The sequence below is a fragment of the Rhinopithecus roxellana genome, chromosome 19 (assembly GCF_007565055.1).
Source record: "Rhinopithecus roxellana isolate Shanxi Qingling chromosome 19, ASM756505v1, whole genome shotgun sequence".
NCBI lineage: Eukaryota > Metazoa > Chordata > Mammalia > Primates > Cercopithecidae > Rhinopithecus > Rhinopithecus roxellana.
Window position 1 is genome coordinate 20,429,984 of NC_044567.1, and position 11,232 is coordinate 20,441,215.

At 41.5% G+C, this 11,232-nt stretch overlaps 1 non-coding gene across 1 annotated transcript; it reads left to right on the forward strand.

Moving 5' to 3' along the window:
* Window positions 1-4,511: 4,511 nt before the first annotated feature.
* On the forward strand, window positions 4,512-4,615 carry LOC115894998. The gene has a single exon (XR_004055212.1). It is a non-coding gene; the product is annotated as a U6 spliceosomal RNA (small nuclear RNA).
* Window positions 4,616-11,232: the final 6,617 nt, after the last annotated feature.

Consider the following 11,232-nt stretch of genomic DNA (forward strand, 5'->3'; position numbering starts at 1 on the left):
AGACATACCCAATACTGGGAAGAAAAAGAGGTTTAGTTGGACTTACAGTTCCACATAACTGGGGAGGCCTCAGAATTATGGTGGAAGGCAAAAGGCACTTCTTACATGGTCGCGGCAAGAGAAAATGAGGAGGAAGCAAAAGTGGAAACCCCTGATAAACCCATCAGATCTTGTAAGACTTACTCACTATTACGAGACTAGCACGGGAAAGACTGGCCCCCATGATTCAATTACCTCCCACTGGACCCCTCCCCCAACACATGGGAATTCTGGGAGATACAATTTAAATTGAGATTTGGGTGGGGGCACAGCCAAACCATATCAGTGGCTTTGGACAAACTAATGGAAATTATATAGAGGCTGATAACTGTAGCACCTTTCCACACCAAGCATAATTCAGATATACCAAGGTTCAGATCCTAGCAGAACCACTTGATTTGATTATGTGAGCTTAGGAAAAGTACTTAGATTTTCTGAGCTTCAGTTTCCTTTTCTTTTCTTTTTTTTTCTTTTTCTTTTTTCTTTTTTTTGAGATAGAGTCTTGCTGTATCACCCAGACTGGAGTGCAGTGGCGCGATCTCGGCTCACTGAAACCTCCGCCTCCCGGGTTCAAGTGATTCTCCTGCCTCAGCCTCCCGAGTACCTGGGATTACAGGCACCTGCCACCATGCCCGGCTAATTTCTGTATTTTAGTAGAGATGAGGTTTCACTACGTTGGCCAGGCTGGTCTCGAATTCCTAACCTCAAGTGATCCACCTGCCTCAGCCTCCCAAAGTGCCAGGATTACAGGCATGAACCCATGCCCGGCTTCAGTTTCTTTGTCTAGAAAATGGTGACACATTTTCACAGGGTCATTGTGAGAGTAAAAGGGACAATGAACATAAGGCAAATAGGACCGCATTTGGGACATAATAAGCATTAATAATTAGTGGCTAATGTTCATATCCTCTGTCGGTCTACTTCTTGGCTACCAGGTCCTTTTCCTTGGAATCAGTCCCAGTCTCTCTTTTTTACTCTAACTTTTGAACCACCTACAGCTCCCAGTCATCTTTCATATGTCAGCTCCCAACCAGTGCCAGTGTTTTTTATGTTGAGTATCTGATCCACCCCAAAGCAGCACTGCATCACATTGAACTTGGCCATGCTTTTGGCCAAAAGCTAGAGATGCTGTTGGCTGACAGGCTTAGAAATACCTCTTCAGCCCTACCATAATCAGCCATGGCAAGTTGACATGAGGCAGGCCAGAACAGCCAGGTGTTACAGGCTCTTAAGTTAGGCTGCCTAGAGTCAAACCCACTCATCTCCACCACTTATAGTTAGTAACTTTGGTGAAGTTATGTAACCTCTGTGTCTCAGTTTCATCTTCTGTAAAATGGGGCTATTAATAGTTTATTTTGTAGAGTTATGAGGATTCAATACATTGATATATGTAAAGCATTCAGAACAATGGTAGGCAAGTAAGCTCTCTAGTCTTTGCTATTATTATTATCATTATTCAGTCTGGTACTCAAACCCAAGCACTGGAGAATGAGGGTACAAGGCAGGAAACCCATAACTGGGAACTAAGATGCTAAAATCAAACTGCACACAGCAGAAAGACTGACTGGCTCAGGTTCAACAGTGAGCTGCCAATGTCAGTCCCTCAAAGTTCAGAAGTGGGGCCAGTCTCCAAGCCTCAAGTGTGGCTGTTACAAAGGGCTCACCTGTACCAGTGAGAAGGCAGCAGGGGGCTGGAGGCAACCATGTTATTGAGAAAAAGAGAACATGGGCTTTATCAATGGATAAATGGGCAATGGATAACAAGGGTTTGCTGGCAAAAGAGTAAAAGGATCAGAGCGATGCTTTATAACAGTGGTCTCCAAAGTGGGGTGTGTGCTAATTCTTGGAATTCATTAGGGGCTGGCTGCCCTGGGCTGCAGAAAAAAAATTAGAATTTATATTTATTTTTCTTTAAAATAATTAAACTTTACTGATACCCAATATATCAAGTGATGCTGGAAGCTACATTTGTCTGAACATGAGTCAAGTGTTATAAATGGTAAGAGAGATCTCCCAAGCGGAATTTGTGTGCTGCAGGGTGTCATTAGGCTATTTTTATTTAAAAAACAAAAACAAAAACAAGACCTTTAAACTTTAGATAGTAGAATCTTGGGTGGCGGGTTAGCTCAGTTGGTTAGAGCCCGGTGTTAATAAATCACAGAATCTATAATACTGTAAAGTGAGTTGAAGAGTGACCATCAAAATCAATTGTATCAAACAGGATTATGGGCCATTGTGGGGTAAAGGACTTAAAAGAATTGTCAAGTTAAAAAGATGAACTGTGAACTGCACAATTTTTCTCTTACAAAAAGACTAGTGTTCAAAAATTGCTGACCTTTTCCATTATGACAAATGAATTTCAAAACTGTGCTACCAGGAGATGTTAACTAATCAATCAACTAATTAATAATAATACAATTAAAATAATAAAGACATTTAATTAGGATCTTTAAGGAAAAAATGGTGTTTAAGAGTGAATGAAAAGACACTGTTTTGGGGGGCCAAGGCAGGAGGATCGCCTGAGTCCAGGAGTTTGAGACCCGCCCAGGCAACATAGTAAGAACTCATCTCTACAAAAAAATAAAAAATTAGCTGGGCCTAGTGGTATGCGCCTGTAGTCCCAGCTACTTAGGAAGCTGAGGCAGGACGATCACTTGAGCCCAGGAGTTTGAGGTTACAGTGTGAGTGCAGCAGCTGAGCTATGATCACACACAGCTCCAGCTATGATCGGGCTACTGCACTCCAGCCTGGGTCACAGAGAGAGTTTGTCTCAAAAAGTAAAGAAAAGAATAGAAAAGTAACTGCTCTTGCAAAGGAACTCTTTTTTATTAAGAAACCATTTTGAAAATGGATGTCTGGAAGTCAAATTGTCTCTGTTTGCAGATGACATGATTGTATATTTAGAAAACCCCATCGTCTCAGCCCAAAATCTCCTTAAGCTGATAAGCAACTTCATCAAATCACAAGCGTTCCTATACACCAGTAACAGACAAACAGAGAGCCAAATCATGAGTGAGCGCCCATTCACAATTGCTACAATGTTTTTTCACTCCTGAAAATGATATAACTTTATCATTGCTTATGAAACATTTATATCTGCATGCTTTACAAAAACTTGGAAATAGTCTTTTAATCTATTATTATTCCAGACATGGGTTTACAATACTTTTCAATTAGCTTGCAGAAATAACTTTGGACATCAGTTTATTTATTGGCTGAATTTCAAAAAAACTTTGCATAGTAGCTGGATAGAAATGAATATTAGGATTTAGCAATGGGTTTGTGGTGCATTTGGCATTGTGTAAATTTGAGAACATATTTCTCAGCTATGATGGCAATTAAAACCTATTTTCAAAATAAACTAAAGTTAGAAACATGCTTGTGAATCATTTCATCACAAATTGTTAAGCCAATTTTTTTTAAAAACAGTGGAATTTACTCAATTATAGGGAGAACAAAAATGTTTTTGTACCTCAAATATATAAGATAAAAATTTAAATTAAAAATATTCATTTCTTCTTTATCTCCTTTTAATTTCTGTACTTGTGTACATTTTATACATATATGTTATAGGTGGACATCATTTAGAAATAATATATAATATACATGTATATTAATATATACAATATATAAATATATAATACACATGTATATATGCAATATATACATAGTCATAGGTGGACATCGTTCAGAAATAAATAAATTGGGCTGGGCGTGGTAGCTTATGCCTGTAATCCCAGCACTTTGGGAGGCCAAGGTGGGCAGATTGCTTGAGCCCAGGAGTTTGAGACCAACCTGGGCAACATGTTGAGACCCCTCTCTAAAATAAAAATACAAAAATTAGCCGAGTGTGGTGGCACATGCCTATAGACTCAGCTACACAGGAGGCTAAGGCTGGAGGATCACCTGAGCCTGGGGAGGTCAAGGCTGCAGTGAGCCATGATCGTGGTACTACACTCCAGCCCGGGTGACAGCGTTAGACTCGATCTCAAAAATACAATACAATAAATTAAAATGAATATACTAGAGATTCATGCTCAAGCATTTGTATTGATAGGGAGTGTTTTCAAAAGGGTTTGGAGACCACTGCTGTAGGAAGACAGGTCTGAGTCTATGTATGAGATAAAAGAAGAGAAAGAACAAAAAGATGAGAGGACAGAAGACTAGTCAGTTACTTCTGCAATACAATATTCCAAGTCGGTGTTAATAAGAGGCTGAAATAAGGTGGTGACATTTTGAATGGAAAGGAACAGACTCAATGGAATGAGATAATGAGAAGACAGAAGTAATAAATGTTGACAACCAATGACACATAGAAAGCAGGGGAGAGGGAAGTGTCAGTAACTGAATCGAGAGAAATACAAAGTTATTGAGGAACAAAACAATGAATTTTGTTTTAAACATGTTGAACTTTAGTGCCTTTGGGAACATTAAGTGAAAGGACCTATGGACCAGTTGAAAAAAAGAAATTGGTGCTGGCTTCAGCAGCACATACACTAAAATAGGAATGATACGGAAATTTTCATGGCCCCTGTACAGGGATGACATGCAAATTCATGAAGGCTTTTGTGTGTGTGTGTGTTTTTTTTTTTTAAGAAAAAACTGGATGACAATTGCTAAAACTTCCTTTTTAGAGAAGTTCATATGTTTTGCAATCTAACGTACATTACCGTAAAGATAACATGCCTTCATGGAAACCAACAGCTTTGACTTCTTAAAATATGAATACCTTTTGGAGACATCCACAACTTGTTTTTCCCCTCAGGACTTCCAACTATAGCAGAAGACAAATAAGAGAGAGAATACGGTAGATTAATATGTGGCCATTGCTTTGGGAAACTCAGGCTCCAAACCCACTCTACCATTTTGTAGCAATGAAACTCTGGAGATTTATTTAACACTTCTAAGGTTTAGTCCCCTTATTGTTAAATGATGGCATAATAACACTTATTTTATATAGTTATTGTGAGAATTAAATGAGCAAATATATGCAAAGTGCTTATGTCCTTGCCTTGGATAGTTAAGCATGAAATAAAAAATAGTTCTAATTCTTGTCCATTCACTATAACTCTTGGAAAATAAATTGACTACTATATTGTTTCTGATCTTAGCCTACTGTATCATATTCTACATATTCACATGTGTGTGCTCACACATACACCAAAAAATAAAGATCATTCACAAAGTTTTTAGTATCTGAGACCTAGACTGAGAATATTAAAATTCTCATATTTGGATCAAACCTGTAATAATATTATCCTTACATCTACATAGAATTTTTCAGTCACAGATATTATATACATTCATAAAGCACAACAGAAATCCACCATATTTATACTTGATGTCCTTTAGGCAGACAGCAGAGCAAAGTGGAGAATAATATTCAAAGAAAAAAGTATACTTTCCTGAAATGAAGAACAGAAGCTATAGATTTAAAAGATACACTGTGTTGTAGAAAAAAAACATCACAGAGGAATAGAAATGTGACACAGCTACATGAAGTGACTAAACTTCATGAACTAAGTGAATAATCTTATGGGTATCTAGGCAGAAAACACAAGCCACTTATAATAGGAAGACGTAAACCTGAGCTCAAACTCATTGACAATAATCGTCCATGCCAAAAAGATGATAGAACAATGTTTACAGAGTTCTAAGGAGAAATGAGTGTGATCCAAGAATTTTATACCCAGCTAAATTTCCACTTGTGTATAAGATCATCAAAAAATAGTCTCATATGACAAAGGCTTACTTCAGGTAAGACATATATAAACACGGGTTGAAAAAGCTATCTGATGATAAAGTCTAGCCAATTAAGACATTTCTAGGCTGGGTGTGGTGGTTCAAGCCTGTAATCCTGGCACTTTGGGGGGCCAAGGTGGGCAGATCACCTGAGGTCAGGAGTTTGTGACCAGCCTGGCCAACATAGGTGAAACTCCGTCTCTATTAAAATACAAAAATTAGCTGGGCGCAGTGGCACATGCCTGTAATCCCAACTACTCAGGAGGTTGAGGCAGGAGAATTGCTGGAGCCCAGGAGATGGAGGTTGCAGTAAGCCGAGACCGCACCACTGTACTCCAGCCTGGGCAACAGAGCAAGACTCTATCTCAAAAAAAAAAAAAAAAATACATTTCCAAATGAAAAACTAGAAAATGGGAATGATTTGATAAGGCTAATCATGAAGTCTGAATCTATATAAATCTAGAAATAAGGCAAAACAATTATAGATATTACAAAACAGGACCTACACATGTGAATAAAGAAGCAGAGCTGCCAAGCAAAGTAAGGTGGACATCCGGGTGGTGGTGTGACCCAGTACAGGATGTCAGAGACTAAGAGGGCATCATCCACTCTGGGGTGCAGCCCAGCATGGGGTGTCAGAATTTAAGCAGGGCACCTATGTTGGAGGGCTGCTTGAGTGCAAGGAGTGGGAGCCTGCACAGGGTGAGACAGGTGTCCATGTAAGGTAGTAGTGGTGGCTCCGTGCGGAGTGTCAGAGTCTGAGCCAAATGAGGAAGGTATCCATGCATGAGGGTGACCTGTTGATGGTATCAGAGCTCAAGCAAAATGAGAGGGGCATCCATATGGGAGCATAGGCTGGCACAGTGTGAAACCTTGAGCAGTATGTAGAGGGACTACCCATGCAGAGTAAAAAGGTTTTGTGTACTTATTTGCCATTTTTTCTGAGAGTATGTGATTTTTAAAAAAATGTGCCCTAACATAGATTTCCCTGATATTACAGATAATTACCTGTGGGGAAATGACATTGAAAATATATTTAAAGCATTATTTGATGTATATGTATACAGATACTAGGAGTATCACATTAATCACATGACACTGATTCGTTTCAACTGTCTTGCTTTTCTAATACATAAATAATTTTGGATGTATCATTCAGAAACTTTTTCATGTTGATTTATTAAAGCATTTTAATGCTACTTAAAGAATATGAAGTGTGGCCAGGCGCGGTGGCTCATGCTTGTAATCCCAGCACTTTGGGAGACTGAGGCGTGTGGATCACAAGATCAAGAGATCAAGACCATCCTGGCCAACATGGTGAAACCCCGTCTATGCTAAAAATACAAAAATTAGCTGCATGTGGTGGTGCACGCCTGTAGCCCAGCTACTTGGGAGGCTGAGGCAGGAGAATCGCTTGAACCCAGGAGGTGGAGGTTGCAGTGAGCTGAGATCATGCCACTGCACTCCAGCCTAGAGACAGAGCGAGACTCCATCTAAAAAAAAAAAAAAAAGAATATGAAGTGTGACACTGGGTGCGGTGGTTCATACCTGTAATCCCAGCACTTTGAGAGGTAAAGGCAAGAGGATCACTTGAGCCAAGGAGTTTCAGGCTGCAGTGAGCTATAATCACAGCACTACACTCCAGCCTGGATGACAGAGCAATACCTTGTCTCTTTCTCTTAATTTAAAAAAAAAAAAAAAAAAAAAAGGAAGTGGGAAGACTGCAAGTGAACCCTGAGAACCAGATCACCTCAGTTTGCAACACCCATTCACCTCTTTCCTCACTGCTGCCTAAGAAGGCACATGAAGCTTAGTCACTGCGTGGACTCCCAGAACTTTCTGGAACTTCATGCAAAGGTTAAGCCTTGGAACCAACTCTGAATTTCCTTGTGGTTTCACACTTGTCACATTTTCTTCTCACCTTGTCACCACTCACACAGACACCTCCTGGATGCGTCACGCTTGGGTGGCTTCACTTCCTGGTCCCTGGTAAGCCACGATTGCAAGAGCTATTGCTGGTGAAACTGGTGACCCATTAAAGGCACACAAATAAGAACGTAAGTGCAGGGGAGCCACAAGTGCACTATCTGAATGTGTCAGGCTGAGAACACGATGTTTCCTCAGCTCTCACTCATCCTCTGGTGGAGAGCCCTCTTTGGTCTTCAGTCTTCCAGTAACTGTCTATGGAATATTTTTGCATGCTATTCATCTATACCTGAATGCAAGCATGCTTTCAGGACAGAAGAAATGTCATATAGGTCAGAATAATGTTTCAATGGGCTCAGGGTTTTTATCCCTGGTTGTCCTATCAACCCATTTTGCACTATCTACTGTTAGTGGTTCCAAATTCTGGTCTCCAGACTGGTGATGATATGGAAATAATTTTTTCATTATTATTAATCTGTCATGAAATTTTAAAAATAAGAATAATGTGGGAGAACATTATTTCATTTGGTAAAATTTCATTTGGTCTAAATTTCATTTGGTAAAAAAGGAGCTCTTCTTTTTTTTTTGAGATAGGGTCTCACTCTGTTGCCCAGGCTGGAGTGCAGTGGTGCAATCATGGCTCACCGCAGCCTCAACTTCCTGGGCTCAGGTGATTCTCCCACCCCAGCCTCCCAGGTGGCTGGGACTGTAGGCATGGGCCACCATGCCTGGCTAATTTTTTTTTTTTTTTTTGTATTTTTTGTAGAGATGGTGTTTTGCCATGTTGCCCAGGCTGGTCTCAAGTTCCTGGGCTCGAGCAATCTGCCCACTTCCCTTGGCCTTGCAAAGTGCTTCTTTTTTTTTTTTTTTTTTGAGACGGAGTCTTGCACTTGGAGTGCAGTGGCACGATCTCAGCTCACTGCAAACTCCACCTCCCAGGTTCAAGCGATTCTCCTGTCTCAGCCTCCCAAGTAGCTGAGATTACAGGTGCCCACCACGACACTTGGCTAATTTTTTGTATTTTTAGTAGAGACGGGGTTTCACTATGTTGGTCAGGCTGGTCTTGAACTCCTGACCTCGTGATTTGCCTGTCTCAACCTCCCAAAGTGCTGGGATTACAGGTGTGAGCCACCGCATAAGGCCCAAGAACTCTTCTTTATCCTGAGACTATGTCCTTATATTTTTAGTTTCAAAAATAGCTCTCCTTTCGGGGCCAGGTGCAGTGGCTCATGCCTGTAATCCTAGCACTTTAGGAGGCCGAGGCAGGTGGATCACCTGAGGTCAGGAGTTCAAGACCAGCCTGGCCAATGTGGTGAAAACTCATCTCTACTGAAAATACAAAAATTAGCTGGGCATGGTGGCACACACTACTCAGGAGGATGAGGCACCAGAATCGCTTGAGCCTGGGAGGCAGAGGTTGCAGCGAGCCAAGATGGCACCACTGCACTCCAGCCTGGGCAACAGAGTGAGACTCTGTCTCAAAAAAAAAAAAAAGTATGAACTGATTTAATTCACCCCAAGATGGAATCCATTCTGTTCCTTTGGTGCTTTCAAAATCTTCCCCACATCGTGTGTGTGTGTGTGTGTGTGTGTGTGTGTGTGTGTGTGTGTTGAGACAGGGTTTCTCTCTGTCATCCAGGCTGGAGTACAGTGACACAATCACGGCTCACCACAGCCTTGACCCCCTGGGCTCAAACAATCTTCCTACCTCAGCCTCCAGGGTAGCTGGGACTAGGTGCATTCCACCACACCCTGCTAATTTTTTTTTTTTTTTTTGGTAGAGACTGGGTTTTACTAGGTTGCCTGGGCGTCTTGGACTCCTGGGCTCAAGTGATCCACCAACCTCAGCCTCCCAAAGTGCTAGGATTACAGGAGTGAGCCACCGCGCCTGACTATTCTCCACGTCTTGAAGCACAGCTACCACAGCTGACATAATAGCCCAACAATTTTGTCAGCAAATAGGCCAATCCTTTTTCAAGAATACCAATTCCTCCCCCTATTGCCACCCCAACATCCTTCCATTCATGAACAACCACACTGGCTACCAGAAATGGAGAAAGAGAAGAGCAGCCACAGTAGCCAGAAAGTTAAGAATCGTCCTCCCCGAGTCCTCGCCTTTTCAAAGGCAGAGGAAATGTTTATAGCTGGATCATCCCTGAAGGCACTAGCAAAGCAGGAACACCAGGATGAGAGTGACAGTGAGAGAAACACTCATCTTTAATTAATGAAATCTGAATTTTGTAATCCCCACATCTACAAAGAAGCTATTTTAATGTTAGCATACATGCAAGATTTATGTTACTATGAAAAATAAAAAACATGCAAGGTTTATGTCATTTTGAAAAATCAAATTTAATTTTGAGTTTTCTTTTGGGACAGGGAGACCCTCATCTTTTTAGTGCTTAAGTTCTCTGAGGCTCTCTCTCTCTTTTTTTTTTTTTTGAGACAGAGTCTTGCTCTGTCGCCCAGGCTGGAGTGCTGTGGCACAATCTCAGTTCACTGCAACCTCTGCCTCCCAGGCTCAAGTGATTGTCCTGCCTCAGCCACCTGAGTAGCTGGGACTACAGGCGTATGTCACCATGCCCAGCTTTTGTATTTTTAGTAGAGACAGGGTTTCTCCCCATTGGCCAGGCTGGTCTCGAACTCCTGGCCTCAAGTTATCTGCCCGCCTCAGCCTCCCAAAGTGCTGGGATTACAGGTGCGAGCCACCGCACCCGGCAAGGCTCTTCTTTATCTGGCCTTAGTTGTGTTTTCTTCACTTCTGTGTGCCTGCAGCCTTGTACTGGCATAAAGACCACGCTTAATCAAGGTTTGTCGAATTAACTAATAAATGGATGAAAGACCTTGCAGAGCAGAACCAAGTACTGGGAAAGGGACAAATATAGGGAATGGGGAGCAGGGTGGCATTGGAAAGCACCATTAGAGAACTTGCCTGGAACATCTGCTTCAGATTTGCTATAATTTCTACCAGTTTTGTCTTATCTTTGGTTATATCAGTTCACCCTCTTTTATGTGGCTTCATTGTTCTTTCCTTTCCTTGAGTGTTTCCCTTGAGCTACTAATTTTTTCTTATGAAGGTCTTTCGTAGACCCGCTCTCCTGTTCTGTGTCCCTCACGCTTAGGGTTTCCCAGGGAGCTTTGGTTCGTATGTGGGCTTGCAGTATTTGGGCAGCTGCTTTCTCCAGCACTATAATTTCCCTTGTACCATTTTTTTCACCCAGACCTATAACAGAGAGATGGCTGCAGATTGTTCCGATGAATAGCATGAATCTCTTCACCTTCTGGAGCTTCAGCTTGTACTCTTAAGATGGAATCCAGCTGGCTGGGTGTAAATGTGCTTTGTTTGTGGCAATTCAGTCGTGGCAAGTGTTTTCATCAAAATTAGAGGCTGAAATTGCTGGCTGCCAGGGCATTCCTGGTAGCTGAACATTTTTCTGGTTGGGGATGGGAGTCATGCCTTAGGCCCTTTATGCAAGAGTGCACCACCCCAATTTTTTGCTGTTTTTACTGGAGGATGTCTTCTGA